This window comes from Hemicordylus capensis, chromosome 2 (genome assembly GCF_027244095.1).
Source record: "Hemicordylus capensis ecotype Gifberg chromosome 2, rHemCap1.1.pri, whole genome shotgun sequence".
NCBI classification, from domain to species: domain Eukaryota; kingdom Metazoa; phylum Chordata; class Lepidosauria; order Squamata; family Cordylidae; genus Hemicordylus; species Hemicordylus capensis.
In genome coordinates, this window is record NC_069658.1 from 381,968,618 (window position 1) to 381,986,483 (window position 17,866).

Here is a 17,866-nt window from a genome sequence, read left to right on the forward strand (position 1 = left end):
TCCCTCAGCCCCTTCAGCAAAAACTCTGGGTCATACTCTCATAGTCTTCCACCCAGACTGTTTTTCTGCAACATTCTCCTTTCTGGCCTTCCATGGATATCCTCTGGATATCTACCAACAATAGTTGGGGAAGATATCTTTGCCTGACCATTTTCCTTGACATATTAGCAGCAGCAATAGAATAACAACAACAAAAATGCACAGCTTTTGAATTAAGGCTATGATTCTGTCCACACTTATTTGAGAGAAGATCTAATTGAAGCCAGCTGTGCTTACTTATAAGTAGGCATGCATTGAACGTAAAGACAAGAAAGTCCTTAAACATTACAATACACAGCCTATCCTCAGCTGCCCGATAGAGATCCCCTGCTGATAACAAACAAGGCAATATTCCTCAGGGGATTACTGCTGAAAGTGAAGCCCTCCCAGCTAGCCTCCTATGCTCTTCCTCTCTTAATTCAAGTCCAAAGGTTGAGCAGAATAGTGACTGCACATTTTGCTCCATAACTGCTACCCTAGAGCTTAGTGGTTGTGTGTGTGTGTGTGTGTGTGTGTGTGTGTGTGTGTGTGTGTGTGTGTGTGTGTTTAAATGAAGGCTGGTATATGGGTGAATGCAGGTGGACTAAGCAATCCGGGTGAGATGCTTGAAATCTGGGTGAAACACAGAGTTCCAGGGGGCATGGCAACTCTAGTCCAGTCTGACTCAGTATAAGCCAATCTTTTATGTTTAACTATGTGTTTATGACAGAATGTGACTGACATCTATCATAGCCTGAGCGAAGATCTACTCAAACAGTAATTTATCTTGACAGCCTTTCCCCTCTCCCTTCCCCTTATTTCCCAAATCCAAATGGCTTTGTGCCATGCAGACTTTCTGTGTTGTGGGCAGACCAGGATGATGTAATCTTTCACACCATCAGAGAAGGCATTTCCAGGGAACTTTGCCCTTAAGTAGAATGTGGCTTTGTTTTTATTGTCCTTCTGGAGAACACATCTAACCCAATGTGATCCTTTCTGAGCTCTTGTGTGATCAAGGTTCATCCCTGCATGAGCCTTTCTTTCATCCACACATGGAGTGTGGTGGGGCTGGCCTGGAGTTTCTAGGTCTAAGAATCTGTATTGATCTCCAAGTGATTCTGGAAAGCAAGTCTGGAGACTTGAATGGCTTGGTTTTGTAGAAAATCTTCTTCTTGTAGGAGGGCATGGGTCTATCTTCACTTTTGTCCCAGGGCCTACATCAACATTGCTACACCCCTGTAGAAAATATTTAGGGGGAAAGTTCTCCTGGAATAGCTTCAGTCAGAGTTGGCAAACCTAGTGAGCGTTGATCTAATCAACCTTGGAAATGAAAAATTCTCCTGCCTCTTGACTTTCTGCTGTTACCCCATCTTCCTCCCCTGTGTGGAATCCCTATCCTCAAGGTAGGAATGCATCGTTTTGTTTGTCACTCTGTAAAGTACCTCCAGTATTGATACTGCTGCTATATATGTAATAATGTTATTTCAGCTGCTATCTGTGACTGATTCATGTTCTTCTGATTCCAGGGACTCAGCTCCTAGGCATCTGGGCTCCAGCCCTTCTCTTCCCCACCTCCCCTTTTTTCCCTTCTCTTTTTTTAAAGAAAGGGGCATTTTGCTATGCCATTTGTCTCTGATATTCTCATCAAAGTAGTATCTGATCCTTGGAATGTTTTGAAGCACGATGACTTTGGCTGTGTTTCATTTGCACCCACCTCCTTCCACTGTGATCACTTTTGTTTTATCTGGGTATATATTTCCGTAAACCCCTGTTATCCTGGAATCTTCTGGAGAATGAATCTGCTTGCCACACAGTCATTATTTATGTGGGCATTTAACTATGAACACGTCACAGACTCACTAGAGGTAAGCTGCTACTACCTTTGCACCTATCTGCAAAATGGTCCATCTCTCAAGGTTTTTGTAAGGATGACTGAGAAGAGAATGTATGCAAAGTGCTCAAACACTCTCAAATGATGCTATTGTGTCATGCTCATGTTAATGAAATGTCCCGTTTCTCGTTGCTGAATGGCCATAACAGTAAATGAAACCAAGAATGTGCAATGATAAACCTTGTCAAATATATGTAGTGTCATGCTCCAAGTGCACTGGATGAGGAGGGTAGAAGTTCTTCACTGACAGCAGCATTCCTGAAGGCAGTAATTGTCACCAATTAGCATTTAGCCATATATCTGCTCTTGCAAATGAGAGCAGAGCGAGAGAGGGGTGTGTGTGTGCACTGAGGGTACCTCTATCTCTGTCTCTCTCTTTCCCACCCTGTGTTTGGACAGGGAGGACAGGGAAGTGGTAACAATCAGGGTGAGCTTCTAGGCGCCTATTACTTTGATCAGAAGAGGGCCCCTGAGGCTTATTCAAACCTAGAGCCCCCTCTGACTCACTGTTCCATCTCAGTGTAGAAGACATTCCTGGGCCCTTCCCTGCCCCCTGGATTAACCATTTGAAGGCAGGTCCTCTTTGTCATGCAGGCAAGAATCCTATTCAGCCTGTGACTCTCAAAACTGTTCATCCCCCCCACCCCCACCTCCTTTCTCTCTGTGATTGCTGGCATGGGAAATATGTTGCGCACCTATCAGGGGAGCTTTGGGCTCCAGACCTTTCCTCTGCATTAATCAAAAAGGGCTTTGGCAAGATATCTGCCTGAATATTTCAAAGCTGGTGAGCAAAACTGAGTAGAGCTGTGCACCATGCTCCAATCCTGCTAACAGACAGATGCTGCAGGCTCAGTTTGCAGGCTGAGATTTCCACAGCTTCACCTGTGAATTGGATAAGGAGCAGGGGGCTGTATATGAAATGGAACCACTATCCACTATGGTGGTCAAACTGCACGATCTACGAAATAAAGCTTATTCTCAAGCAGAGCCTCCTTAAAGATACAAACAAATCCTCTTGTATTTCCAGTCTTGGGCTGTTTTCACTGATGTGCTTTAAATCGGCTTTCCTTTTTATCATTGTCATGTGAATGTAAACCTGCATTGGCAAGAAGGTAGAGTCACCTTTTCTTCCATGGCCTGCCCCATATTCACATGTGGCAGAAATAGTGTAAGGGTGGCTGAAAGGCTTCTTTTAATATCTTGGGTGAAAATGATCTGACTGTGATTAGTCCTCATTCCCCAATATAATCACTTCTAGTCACTCAGATCATGCAGCTACTCATATGACAGTAGCAAGAATTCAACCAGCAGAGGACACTGTGAAGTAAAAGAAAGGGTTTGGTTCAGAAACCATCCCAAGACAAGTTTCTTGGGGCATTTTCACATGTGACACTAAAAGGCACATTTAAACATTTATGAACAACTAGTCACATTAGGCCTGTTACAATAACGGGCGCTAGAAGACCTTTGGGGCTGGCTCCCTTTCTCTCTCCTCCGCCCCCCCCCCATCTCCGGCAGGGCCGCGTGCAGCCGCCACTGCCGCCATTGGGCCCGGTCGCCCCGCCGTGCCCGCCGCCGCCATTGGGCCTGGTTGCCCTGCTGCTGCCACCGCCGCCATCGGGCCCGGTCACCCTGCCACGGCCGATGCCGTCATCGGGCCCTCTCGCCACACCACGCATGCGCAGAAGCCACAGACGCAGATACCCAAGGATTTTATTATATAGGATGCGAATATAGGGGAGAAATTAGAAAACTAAATACAAACTGCAGTCAGTAGTTCTTACATTTGTGTTTGGAGTCGATTTAACACAATTTATTTCAAGCCTCACATATGACAATGCCTTTAGAGTCTTTCCTTTCATCAAATCATTGATCAGATGGTTACAGAAGCCTTTGTCTCATAGAAAGCATAATTAAATATAACATTAAACGTATAGAAAAACAAACCTTGCTGAAGGAGAATCAGCATGGCTTCTGTAATGTTAAGTCCTGCCTCACTAGCCTTCAGTGGGGAAGTAACCTGCCTAGAGAGCAGGAGGTTATTGGTTCGAATCCCCACTGATGTGCTTCCCAGAATATGGGAAAATCCTATATTGGGCAGAAGCGATATAGGAAGGTGTTGAAAGGCATCCTCTCATACTGCGCGGGAGATGGCAATGGTAAACCCCTCCTGTATTCTACCAAAAAAACTGCATGGTTCTGTGGTCACCAGAAGTCAACACTGACTCGACAGAACAACCTTTCCTTTCCCTTTATGAGCATGTCAGCAGGTGATCCGTCCAGTTTGCAATGTATATATGGACTTTCAAAAGGCTTTTCTCAATGTCCCTCAGAGGCTCCAGAGTAAACTTAGCAGTCATGGGCTAAGAGGACAGGTCTTTTATGGGTTGATAATTGGTTAAAAACAGGAATCTGGAACTAGGAATAAATGGAGGATTTTCATAATGGAAACAGGTGGGAAATGGGGTCCCCCACAAAGATCTGTATTGAGACCAATGCTTTTCAACTTCCTCATACATGATCTAGAGTTAGAGGTAGGCAGTGAGGTGGCCAAGTTTGTAGAAACTGTATGACCAAGATATCCAGGGACCAGGTGCCCTTGCTAACTGGGCAAAGACACGCCTTCCAAAGCAGTGGTTCTCTTTATATTTAGTAGGGGAAGAGCAACTGGCCCTATTCAACCCCAGCACAACAGCCCTCCTGTGGTTATTGCTGCTGTCTTCCTTTGTGTTGCTTTTTAGATTGAGAAGAACCCTTTGGGGACAGGGAACCATCTTATGATTTTTATTCTTTTTCTCTGTAAACCATTTTGTGAACCTTTTGTTGAAAAGTGATATTGTTAAACTGAAGAGTGTTTTCAACATTCCACCATTATAAGCCCTGAACAGTCTATTGCTTATAAAATAAAAAACACTGGTCCAATCTGCCTGGCCATCAGCACATATTCACTAGGTGACCAGAGACACCTCCCTGCAAACTTGGTAAAGATCTCTTGGGAAGTGGCTTAGATAGAGCATTTAAAGTTTTTCTCTTTTGAACGGGGGTTTAAAGGGTTGGTGACATTTTTCCAGACTGAGGAAGTGCAATTAAAATGACTTTGTCATCTATTTGCATAGTTTCAGCCTTTAGACTCAATGCCAGAAAAGTGTCTTTTGTATATCCCCCTGGATCCAAATGATTGTTGTTTTACAATTGATCCTCAAAGTTGGGTTTTAAGAAGCAGAAAAATGCATTTTTCGTGCTAACAGAGTCTGTGCAGTAGCAAGACTGAGGTTACAGTGCCCACAGCACTGCCCACAAAAACATGGCAGCAGACTTGCTACCCTGACCCTGCTGCCCACTGCCAGTGCTCCTGCTTGTCACTCCTGCATTCCACTGCCTGCTCCCAACCGCTGCTCTGGCCCCCTGGCCCCTAGTCCTGGAAAACTAGCATTCCCTGCTGGCTGCCCCAGCCTCTTCCCCCAGGGCTCAGATGGCCTCTGTGCATGTGCACTCTGCACATGCACGGAAGCCATCTGAGACCTGGGGGTAGGCCAGCCAACAGGAAACACCGGCTTGCCGGATGCCAGGATGAGGGGAAGTGTGCCGGAACAGGTGAGGTGTGTGTGTCTGTCTCTGTGTGTGCATAAAGGTGTGTGCCTTGTGTGCACGTATGTGTGTGTATTTGCGTGTGCAGATTAAGAGTGCTTTTTTAAAAAATCTGAGCTTTTGGGCTGTGAGGAAATTGTGGTGGTGTGTTAGCTGCTGCTGTGTGCCTCCTTGTGCACTCTGCTCCTATGTTTGTTTTTTACTTGATATTTTATTGGTGTGTGTTGTTGTTTTTTTAAAAGAACTTGTTGGAAGCTGCCTTGGGCAGCTTAACTGCAGTGCAAATAAGGAAGCTGCCTTAACTGCAATGCAAATAAGCAAATACATAAATAGAGCTGGAAAAGGTGCGGAAAAGAGCAACCAGGATGATCAGGGGATTAGAGCATGTTAGGGCTACAGCGTTCAGGGCTTTTTCGTTAGAAGAAAGGTGACATGAGACATGATTTTAGTCTTATACAATTATGCAGGCTGTGAAGGAAAGTGTTTCTCCCTTTTTCACAACCCTAGAACAAGATAGTTGTCTAATGAAACTGATTGGCAGGAGATTTAGGACAGACAACAAGAAGTACTTCTTCGTACAGTTCATGATCAATCCATGGAATTCATTGCCACAAGAAATGGTTTTGACCTTTAAAGCCCTTAATGGTTTGGGCCCTGGATACCTGAGGGATTGCCTGCTCCCAAGGGTTGCTGACCACTTGATGAGATCATGTGGGGGGGGCACTTTACTCCATTTGCCAATAATGAGGGAGGCTCAGCTGTCGTGCACGTAGGACAGGGCCTTCTCAGTTGTTGCTCTCAGACTCTGGAATGCTCCACTCCTCAGTCTCCATCACAGTTATTACAAAGCATCTGAAATCTTGGCTATTTACCCAGGCTTTCCCAGGCTTTTATACGATAGTTTCTATTACTGCTGTTTTGTATCTTTTAGGGTTATATTGTGCTTGGTTTTTTTTTTAATCTTTTAATCAGATCTATATTTGTATATTCTAGCTAATATTTCAATTATGCAACTTTTGTAATCTTGTTTTAACTTTTGTGTGAATCGCCTTGAGATTGTTTTAATGAAAGGCAGTATAGTAGTTTAACAATCAATCAATCAATCACTTTAACAATAAATAAATAAATAAATAGGAATGGCCCCTAGCTAAGATAACTTTCAAAGGGGGTTAGACACATCCATGGAGGAGAAGTCTTTCAATGGTTACTAGTGTTAGAAGCCAGGGATTCTCTCTGTCGTTCATTTTCTTGGTTAGGTAATTTTTACCAGGCACCAGTATCAAGATTTCAAACGAACTTTATTCACTGCTAGCAAAAAAGCTCCTTCTGGGTGTGGCTGGACCTTTTCTGGCAAATTCCTTCATCTTTTATACAAGGCAATACACATTCCACACCTGTGGAAGGAAAACAAGCCAAAGCACTACTTTTAACACTAAAGGTTCCGATTTTGCTCCCAAGTGCAATGTTTTTCACCCACACTTCTGAAGAGATCTGGCCCCCTCCCCGCAGAGACATTCTTTCAAGTCGTGTCAGATATCCTCAAGGCGAAGGGGAAAGCGATGTACCAGGCATGGAATGTGCCATCTGTCCTAGCTAGCTAAGTGCTATTCAAACAAATCATGCTTTTTCCCTTTTTGCTGCTCAAGCAAATTGCAAATATATTCCAACACTAGTCGTGATGGCTATATGCTTTGAAGGCAGTACACCTCTCAAAAGCAGTTGTAGGGAATCAATGTCAGCTTTCCCCGGTGGTCGGCTGATCACTGTTGGAATCATGATACTAAACTAGATAGACCTGAACTCTGATCCAGCAGGGTTCTTCTTCTTATAAGAGGTAAACCCATAATTGACCCTGGGCTGATTGCTTGTTAGCAAAGCCAGTCTGGAGCAAGAGGGAATTGCTGAAGTATGGGAGCAACACACCTGCTGACACAGAACTTCTTTTTCCTATCCGTAGTAGTTAGGCTTTGTGCATGCTATTTGATACCAAGCATTAGGACCCAGATGTCATGGGTCTGACCACTATAATAAGGTCTACTTCTGTTCTGAATTTCCCATAGTGCAGTTCACTTTCCGCAGCTCAGAAATTGTGCCCCTCAGCAGGTGACAAGGAGGTGATTTTGTCCTTTTCCACTGCAGAAAAGGATCCGTTCTGTGAGCCAGGCTTGCAGAACAGCTACTCCTTGAGTGGCAGGAGGAGAGAAAAACCTTCTGTGCCTGGCTATAATCAACAAGGCACAAGACTCCATACTCCTTGGCTGCTAGCTACTTGCTGATGAATGGAGGGGGCACAGTGTATGATTCTGCGCATGACAACATCGTGGGTATCTTTTGTAACTAAATGTTAGCAAGGAGACAGAGGTCAGCAGCAGCCACATGGGCCATATCACAGGCAGTTTGGGCCTGAGTGAGGTCTAATTAACTCTGCATCCACTGAGGAATACAGGAGGAGGGATGGGGAGGTGTCTTTTTGATCAGTAAGTACAGTCACATTGTCCCTTTCTCCAGCCTTCAGACAGCAGTCTCTCCACTTTTTATTTATTCCCCCTCTCCTTCCCTACAGTAAACCCAGAAGAATACATTTTTACACTGAGTGTTTGGAAAGTTAATACCTTTTTAAATCTCTCCATAATCTCATAAATATAAATTACAGTATTGTGCAGAGTCACAAAGGTGCAAAGAAAGCAGGGCAGCTAAATCCTACATGCATTTCACTGGCCTTTTAAGGTGCAAGGCAATCCTTGATGTACAGCACTGGAGATTACACATGCTGATGTGTGCTGCATTCATGATGTAGGAATGAAGGTACTTGTCATGGTCCTCGCGCATTCTCAGCCTAATCATTCCTGCACTCTGAGCCCAGGACTGATGCACTGCTGAAATGGTCTGACTGACTACACTGGCTTCTTTTGGCTCAGTCTCCCAGCAAGGGAAGCAGAGAGAAGATTCTAGTGGACTATTTCAGAATGTATAATCAGTGGGTTCTAAAGGGCCCAAACAGCAATGGAATTTGCAAGAGAGCATTAAAGGTAAAACAAGTGATAAGCACATGTTTGCAAATATTCATTAGCAGAAACATTTGACTTAACAGTCTCACACATGTCTTTCCCACTCCCCCGCTTTTTGTCTTTAAAACATCCAGTGTTCAACTGATCCAATCCATTTTGGGAAGAACTGTGTCCAACTTGAACTCCTGGCTTGATCCAAGCACTTTACTTGCAGCTTCTCATGAAGGCCCGCAAGAAAAGCTCAAGAATTACAGCCCTATGATTAAATAATAAATACCCATAACGGCCAAACAAAATAACATGCCACACCCCTTATAATTAAATACACATCTGCTCACCTAAGCAAGGGGTTAGGGCTGGTTCAACTTCTGTTGAACCATCAGTTATCAGAGAGACACACACCCAGTATCTCCCTATGGGTTTACTAACAGCAGAGTAGTGACTTGACCACTCCCACCAGCCTGAACCAAGGACTTGCTTATCCTGTTTCCACTTAGCCTCCTTGGGCTGTCATTGTACACCTGAAGCTGCTTTATAGTGAGTCAGATTACTGGTGCTTCTAGATCCATATTTTCTACACTGGCTGTGGCTCTCCAAGGTTTCAGTCAAGGGTTTTTCTCAGCCCTACCTGGACATGCTGCCAAGATTTGAAGCTGGAATCTTCTACATACAAAGCATCTGCTCTACCACTAAGATGCTCAGCCACTCTTCCCTGTAAATGACTGTTCTTAGTCTTTTTTTGGCCACCTGTTGCTCTGCTATGGTATTCCTAGATAGTTTCTGTCTTGCCTACATCCTGGACCTGAGTGGCCAAAGACTCCATTCCTGTTCTTGCAAATGCTGCTCAAGTCCCCAAAAAGGCATTCCCCAAAAATGTGATTTGTTGCTGCCTTCACCAGAAGTCTTCTATATGACCAGAAGTTTTGGAAACTTGGAGAACCCTCTGTCATTTGATAACTTTGTAAAAACACCTGGGCATCTATTTTTCTATAGAGCTCCTTCCAGTTCGCCAGCCAGGGCTGCACCTAGGTAATTTTGGTGCCTGGACCTGAAGGGCTTTGGAGGCCCCCACCTCCCATCCCTCAGCCATGAGTTTAAAATAACGGTTTAGCTACTGCTAAGCAAACACCTTGGGAAGATCTTTGCTTCTTTGGCAAGAAGCCCAAACAGACATGCTTATGGTAGTGAATGTCTAATTCCACTTCATCTTGAAAAATGGGAATGGGAAACAAATGAAAAAGAGCGTCTAATAATGCTGGGGAGGGAGCAGGCTGCAGTTGCTCAGTGTTGCAAGAAACACATTCTGCACATACTCAGGAGGAGTCTGTTAACTGTTATTTCTCTCGACAGATCCCTTGCCATGGATTCACTGACTCATAGTGGGCTAGTTAGAGAGGGGGCTCATTGCCTATTGCCACTTGAGCTGAGTCACAATGTGCTGCCTTGCCCCTCCCCCATCACCAGCCCTCCACACACACCACACACCCCCTGCCAGAGCTGAGGCTGCCCCTCTTCCCCCTCACCAGCTTCATGTCTCAGGGTGCACACTTTGTCTTGAGGCCAGGGCCAATGCCTGCCTCGCTCAAGTGGCCACATGCATCCAGCTTTGCCAGCCCCTGCCTCTTGCCACTGCTGTGACCGGCTTGCTCGCTCCTCTCCAGGAGACAAAGCAGACAGGCCTGGTGCTAGAGGAGAGAGATGGCAGGAGAGAGTGAGCTGGTCACAGCTGTTATGGGGAGAGACAAAGCCCGGCAAAGCTGGATGTGCGGTGCTGCTGCAGCAAGCGGCAGCACCGACCCGGGAACAGAGGTAAGGTGGATGAGGGGGAGTGGCAGTGCCAGCCTCTGACCCGGGTTGTGGGGCCGTGAGGGGAAACGAGGAGGATGGGGTGGCAGCAGACATGAGGCAGGGAGAGTGGCAGGAGGCAGGTGTAATGATGTCTGTAGTAGGGAACAGAAGGCCCATCCTCACTTCCCTGTGGTATGCTCGCTGCCGGAGGCTGCCTTATGGAAGAGTTGCCTCTGACTGGCTACTCACTGGTGTGCCTCCGTGTTCCTCTGCTGTAAAGTGGGACCAATGTTCACTAACTGGTGCAAATGCAATAAAGGGCATATGCCTGCATACTCTGTTGTAGCAGTCTGTGGCTAGTGTCACTGCGTTTGGTCTGTACGTTTAATTCCTGCTTTCTGATTGTGTCACATTTCAGTCTGGATTTTATTTTAGAGCTCTTTATTTTATTTTGCAGGTAACACAGCTTATAGCAAGATACCAGATGCTTTTACCTGCCCTTGCCCACCAGGCCGTACTGCTTGGCTGCTGTACCCTGCCTGTTGCACCACCAGCTTGTACACCTGAAGACAGGTTTTCCATGTTTTCCACTCTGAAATACTGTCAGGTATGCTGCTGCATGGGGCAGTCTCGGCTGGCTACAGAGGCGTTCTTATCCCTAGACCTTGGGGCCCTGGTCCGTGGCCTCCAAGGTCAGGGGGCCTCCAAAGGATATACCCACCCCACCCTGTATCCGCCCTGCCACTGCCCCATGGCGCCAAAAACTTCAATAATTCTAGCTGCCATGTATGCGGCTGGGGTGTGGGGGGTGAGCTGAGCAGGCCTCCCCCACCCCCATTGTGGCAGTGGCGGCAGCAGGCATGAGTCAGTGAATCCATGGCAAGGGATCTGTCGAGAGAAATAACAGTTAACAGACTCCTCCTGAGTATGTGCAGAATGTGTTTCTTGCAACACTGAGCAACTGCAGCCTGCTCCCTCCCCAGCATTATTAGACGCTCTTTTTCATTTGTTTCCCATTCCCATTTTTCAAGATGAAGTGGAATTAGACATTCACTACCGTAAGCATGTCTGTTTGGGCTTCTTGCCAGAGAAGCAAAGATCTTCCCAAGGTGTTTGCTTAGCAGTAGCGGACTGAGGAAGCTTCGTTTTATTAATTAGCAAAGGAGTGGAGGTTTTGCAAAGAGCTCTGCTTCGTTCTTGCAGCTCAGCTTTTGCAAGAATCATAGGTCGCTGTGTTGGTCCCGCAACAACAACAACAACAATCCAAAAGCCATTACTATTACTCTGGTAATAGCTTTTTCTTTCTTTTCCCCCCGAACCAACCAAAATGGCAGGATGATGTGAGTAGCAAGACACTTCTAAACTGCAGACCTGGGGGCTCTTGCACCATGCCAAGCTCTTTTCTCTCCCCCTTCCTCCCCTTTTTGCAGTAAAGAATTCTGGTTGAAGAATTCTGGAGAATTATTTTATTATTATTTATTTAGTGCATTTTTATACCGCCCTAACCCAAGGTCTCAGGGCGGTTCACAACAAATTGTGAATGTCCCTGCTTGTGACTTGGGAGCTGTTCACACGGCTGTACACACGCGCAAGGTCGGGCAGGCAGAGGGGGCATGGTCCAATCTACCTTCAGGGCCCAGACAACCTTTTGCAGCCCGGGCAGCGTGCAAGCCACATGCCCACACAACCAGCAATGCCGGGAGCAGCATGGATGGCTCTCTGCACTGCTCCCAGCTGCGCTGGTAAACAGCGGCTGGGACAACTGAGCTGAGCACAGTGCCCTGGGGGATTCCTCCCAGGGACGAGCACTCTAGGCACCTGCCTCTGTGTCAGTGTGAGCTGCAAGCAGTTCATGCTAACACAGGATCCCGGAGCTGGGCCTCGGCTAAGAGCTGGGCTGTGGCTCTGGGTTTGGCACCGCGGCACTGCCAGGATCCACATGGATCCTGGTGGTTCTCACAGACATCCAAGCCCAGGCTTGGCTGCTCATGAGAACAGCCTCATAATGTCCTTTTGGATGGTCCTCCTAATAAAGGTATTCCCAGCTCATAGTTTTTAGCTTTTGCAAGGTTGGCTTGCATGTGTTTATGGAGGTACTGAGGTCTTGTAGTGTGCTTTGCATTGACCTTCTCAGCGTAGCTTTCGCAACATCTCTCCTTAATTGCCATTAGCACTGTTCAATAAACCTTTTGTACAGAGAACAACATTTGATAGACCTTTAAGTGAAGCTGACCTGATTAAAAGTAATTGGGAAGTGGACTGGCCGGGCAAACCAGCAGTCTGCTGCTCAGTGGTATCATTGTGGGCTACTCAGGCATTCTGTGGTCACCCCTCATTAGTGTACCTGTACTGTGGGCTGAGGTAAAGGGCTCGTGAGTCACAAATAGTATTTGTGTATTGAATGTACTGGTTCAATACAGTTACTTTCTTTGGCTGCATTATATACCAACTTTTGCTTTTCAGTCCACCCAAATCCAAATGAGCAATGGTACTTTCACTGACACAGGATTATTTACATCATGTGACAACTGATACTTCGACTAAATTGCTAGGAGACTTTCCTATCTAATTAGGTCCTGAAACATTGTGGAGCTGTTAAGGTAATCATGATCAAATGTTGCCAAGCTGTCTTAAAACATTAAAGAAATCTTTTGATTTCCAGAAATCCATTACTGGGAAGACATCTGTGCTCTGAGCTCAGTCCTTGAGAGTGAGGCTCAGCCTAGTACCGGCTGGCACAGTTCTCTAATATGCTGACGACACATGCTGTTGTGCTAATACAGGATTTGCATTTGCTTATGAAGTTCTACTGCCTTTGAAATGTGGCCTTAATTAAAAATGTTCCACTTGCTAAAGAGAGCAATGGAATGTTTCACAATGATTTCGGAGAAGTTCTGTGGTTCAAGAAAGTTCCAGTAAGTGATAGATTGAGAAAGTTTGAGTATACCTCTCATAGCTACTACCAGAGCTGGCGGGGTGGGGGAATTCACTGAGGTGAATCCTTGACTGTAAGGGGTTCACAGAAGGCTGCCACCATCCTACTTTATCTTAATGTGGGACAAACCACTCTCTCCATAAGATTCCTGGGAGAGGTTAAAGTGGCAAAACCCACCCCAGAAGGGCTGAGCAGTCTTAGGCCTCCAACGGTGTGTGACTAAGGCAGACCCAAAATGAAAAGTAGCACATTTCACCAACAAGAGTTTATTATTAGATTTAAAGGGGGGGGGGGAAGAGTATGCAATAAGAACAATTATCTCTTCAAAAAACAGATTGTAAGAGAGAGAGTTTTCATTAACCTGGCAACTCAGATTCAAGCAATCCATAAAGGAAAATAACTTCCCTCACATGTCTAACTGAACTAGTCCCTAACTTATTACTCACAGGCACGGATCTTCTTTCTCCAGCCTCCCTGGCTGTGGCCTCCCATTTCCCTAGCAGCTTTTCAACCAGGTGCTTTCTCAGATGGCAGGCTTAATCATGGGATTACGTGACTAATGATTAGTCCCATAGAAGCCACAGTCTGAAGCCAAAATAATAACAATTCTGAGGACATTCACATAGGCCCACTTTGCTGTGGTGTCCTCTCTGTTCCTTTTGAATTTTCCCCATGGATCGTTAATACCACTTGCTCAAAGGTCTTTATCTGCCCAGTGGCTTTCTAGAGTAGGTGGGATGCCATGCCTCCTGTTTTTTCCCCCCTACTGTGCATGCATGGTGTGTGCTTCTAAAAATGTCCATTTCAATGAATAAAAAGCATTTATTAATTTATACACACACACACACACACACACACACACACGTGAAACTCGAAAAATTAGAATATCGTGCAAAAGTTCATTAATTTCAGTAATGCAAATTAAAAGGTGAAACTGATATATGAGATAGACGCATTACATGCAAAGCGAGATAAGTCAAGCCTTAATTTGTTATAATTGTGATGATCATGGCGTACAGCTCATGAGAACCCCAAATCCACAATCCCAGAAAATTAGAATATTACATGAAACCAATAAAACAAGGATTGTAAATAGAACAATATTGGACCTCTGAAAAGTATAAGCATGCATATGTATTCAGTACTTGGTTTGGGCCCCTTTTGCAGCAATTACTGCCTCAATGCAGCATGGCATGGATGCTATCAGCCTGTGGCACTGCTGAGGTGTTATGGAAGACCAGGATGCTTCAATAGCGGCCTTCAGCTCTTCTGCATTGTTTGGTCTTATGTCTCTCATCCTTCTCTTGGCAATGCCCCATAGATTCTCTATGGGGTTCAGGTCAGGCAAGTTTGCTAGCCAATCAAGCACAGTAATCCCATGGTCATTGAACCAGGTTTTGGTACTTTTGGCAGTGTGGGCAGGTGCCAAGTCCTGCTGGAAAATGAAGTCAACATCCCCATACAGCTCGCCTGTGGAAGGAAGCATGAAGTGCTCCAAAATCTCCTGATAGACGGCTGCGTTGACCCTGGACTTAATGAAGCACAGTGGACCAACACCAGCAGATGACATGGCTCCCCAAATCAACACAGACTGTGGAAACTTCACACTGGACTTCAAGCATCTTGCATTGTGTGCCTCTCCATTCTTCCTCCAGACTCTGGGTCCTTGGTTTCCAAATGAGATGCAAAAGTTGCTCTCATCAGAAAAGAGGACTTTGGACCACTGAGCAACAGACCAGTTCTTCTTTTGTAAGATGCTTCTGACGTTGTTTGTTGTTCAGGAGCGGCTTGACAAGAGGAATACCACATTTGAAGCCCATGTCCAGGATCCGTCTGTGTGTGGTGGCTCTTGATGCACTAACTCCAGCCTCAGTCCACTCCTTGTGAAAGTCCCCAACACTTTTGAATGGCCTTTTCCTGACAATCCTCTCCAGGCTGCGGTCATCCCTGCTGCTTGTGCACCTTTTTCTTCCACACTTTTCCCTTCCACATAACTTTCTATTAATGTGCTTTGATACAGCACTTTGGGAACATCAAACTTCTTTTGCAATTACCTTTTGAGGCTTTCCCTCCTTATGGAGGGTGTCAGTGATGGTTTTCTGCACAACTGTCAAGTCAGCAGTCTTTCCCATGATTGTGATTCCTAATGAACCAGACTGAGAGACCATTTAAAGGCTCAGGAACCCTTTGCAGGTGTTATGGATTGATTAGCTGATTGGAGTGGGACACCTGGAGCCTAGACTGTTGAACCTTTTCACAATATTCTAATTTTCTGGGATTGTGGATTTGGGGTTCTCATGAGCTGTACGCCATGATCATCACAATTATAACAAATTAAGGCTTGACTTATCTCACTTTGCATGTAATGCGTCTATCTCATATATCAGTTTCACCTTTTAATTTGCATTACTGAAATTAATGAACTTTTGCACGATATTCTAATTTTTTGAGTTTCACCTGTATATAAAACTTGTTTTTAGGGGGTCTTCTGCAAGATCAACCAGCTGGCAGCCTCCCTCCATCCCTCCCACACTTCTGGTCAGAAAGCAGCTGCAGGGGAAGTGGGGAGACCAAGCCAAACCAGCCATGCAGGCAGGCAGATAATATTTTCTCTTTTATTTCACTCCCCCGCCCCAGCCTGGTGGTTGGTGGTCTTGTGGAAGACCACCAACTCAGTGAAGATGGTGGTTTTGCTGGTGTTCTGCAAGATCACCTAGTAATTCTTTTTAAAAATGCAAAGAAAAAAGTCACCACTCAATCACTATGGTCCTCTATACATCTCAGAAGAAACATCAGGATACTTTGAAGTATCCCAAAAAGCCACCATAGAAAGTGGAACTTTTCAGCACAGGGATAATTCAGGCTAAGCTCCAGTGCATAGGGAAAAACCTGAATCGTGTATGGTGTGCTCCCCAATACCTCACAGGGACTTCAAGGTTAATCCCCCCATGTGCAAACACGCACACACAACACTCTCAGGAAGCTTCAAAATAAATTTGCCATCTGGGAAATCCCCAGCTGCTTCCTCAGGTCACTCCTGGGATAGAACAAACAGAACAAAGCTTTCTCCTTTTCTGCTGGTGGCTGTGAGTGTAGATCCTGCCCAGTCCTCTGGACTGGTCCTTCTGCTTTGATTTTCCTGGGCTTACCCTCTTATTAGGAAAGGCCCACCCTCCCAGCAGTTGCTCTAAGTGAGGCCTAGACCTCCCTCCACTCCTTCCCATCACTACAATACCAGGTATGAATCCATATTGGGAAACCTATTGGGAGACCAAAAAGAAATGACAACAAAGGGCTTTGCAGTTCAACCTATACATGCTTACTTGGAAGTAAGTCTCACTGAATTCAGGCATGTGTAGGCTGAAATTATATGTTACCCAAATTAGTTTTCAACTTGATTAAGAAACTCTGTCATCTCCCTCACCCTCCGGTCAAGACAAACATGTCAAAATATTCCTTCAATGCATCATGGGAATACTGTTGGGGCATTTCAGTGGAAACGTGTGGCAATTCCCAATCAGCTTGTTTCCAGATTCTAAAGAAGTACATGTGAAAAAACAACCTCTTGTTACTGGTGATTTGGTCACTGCTTGATCTCCCTCATTTTTAAGCAGAGGGCTATTGACTTCACTGAGTGCAGCAATTTGTTTTTAAGGCAATCAAAATACAACATCTGTCCTAGCTCCACCCACCCACTTGACTCATCAAGGAAAGTCATGATGTGCATAATTTCTCTAGAGTTGAACTTATTTCCACAGTTCTATGCAAGCCACTTCAGCTGGACAACAAGAACCTTCAAGTTTAATATGTAAGTTCAGAAACAACAATAGCTGCTTCACTAATGAGAACAGATCTTAAGAGTTTGTGTGTCAGCTTAAGAGTGACAGAATATTAATAACAATGAAGATCGAGCTCATTTAATTTCCATTTGGAAACCATTTTGCTTGAGGCATATTTAAAGTCTAACCTGGGATGCACAGCCACTCATCTTCTCCATGATTCCAAACACAGAGTAACTGCAAGCATTTTTGCTTTCATTCCATTTTAAAAGCCTTGGAATTTCTCTGCATAATTTCTGCAAATGCCAAAAAACACAATAATTAATTACATCATTTTTTTCAGATTAGTTGCCAATTCCACTTGAAGTTACCAGTAATTTTAAGAGTAATTACCTTCTTCATAACATGCACTTTTTAGATTCAATGACAATGCTCCAGCTTTAGAGACAGAAATAATTACATAATTACTCCATTGGGACATACAGGAAGCTTCTTAGTCGTATGTCTATCATTGTATACTGTTTGTAATTAGCCCATGCCTAAGTGGTCATTAATAAGAGATATTGTATAGCCCTATTCAATGCTACCAGCAATTACTGGTACTGTTGTTTCCCCCCCGGATTATATTCATAGGCTGCTCTAAGAAATGATCCGGAATGCTTCCATTTCAGTAACATCTGGTGATGTGTTTGATACAGAGAAAGCTATAATTAAAGTTTCAAGTGCATTATGAATATTTACTCTACATTGCCCTTGGCAAACTATAACTAGTAGGGAGTCCTACTCTTTGGCTTGGGAGGAAACCTCTACGGGAAATACTACAGTCTGAAGACCAAGCCAATTCATACTTTCCCTCCAC

At 44.9% G+C, this 17,866-nt stretch overlaps 1 long non-coding RNA gene across 1 annotated transcript; it reads right to left on the reverse strand.

Annotated features, from left to right (window-relative positions):
- Positions 1 to 6,778: 6,778 nt before the first annotated feature.
- On the reverse strand, positions 6,779 to 17,448 carry LOC128348208 (uncharacterized). The gene is made up of 3 exons (XR_008317997.1): positions 17,401 to 17,448; positions 17,196 to 17,303; positions 6,779 to 6,891 (listed from the first exon to the last, which is right to left on the reverse strand). It is a non-coding gene; the product is annotated as an uncharacterized LOC128348208 (long non-coding RNA).
- Positions 17,449 to 17,866: the final 418 nt, after the last annotated feature.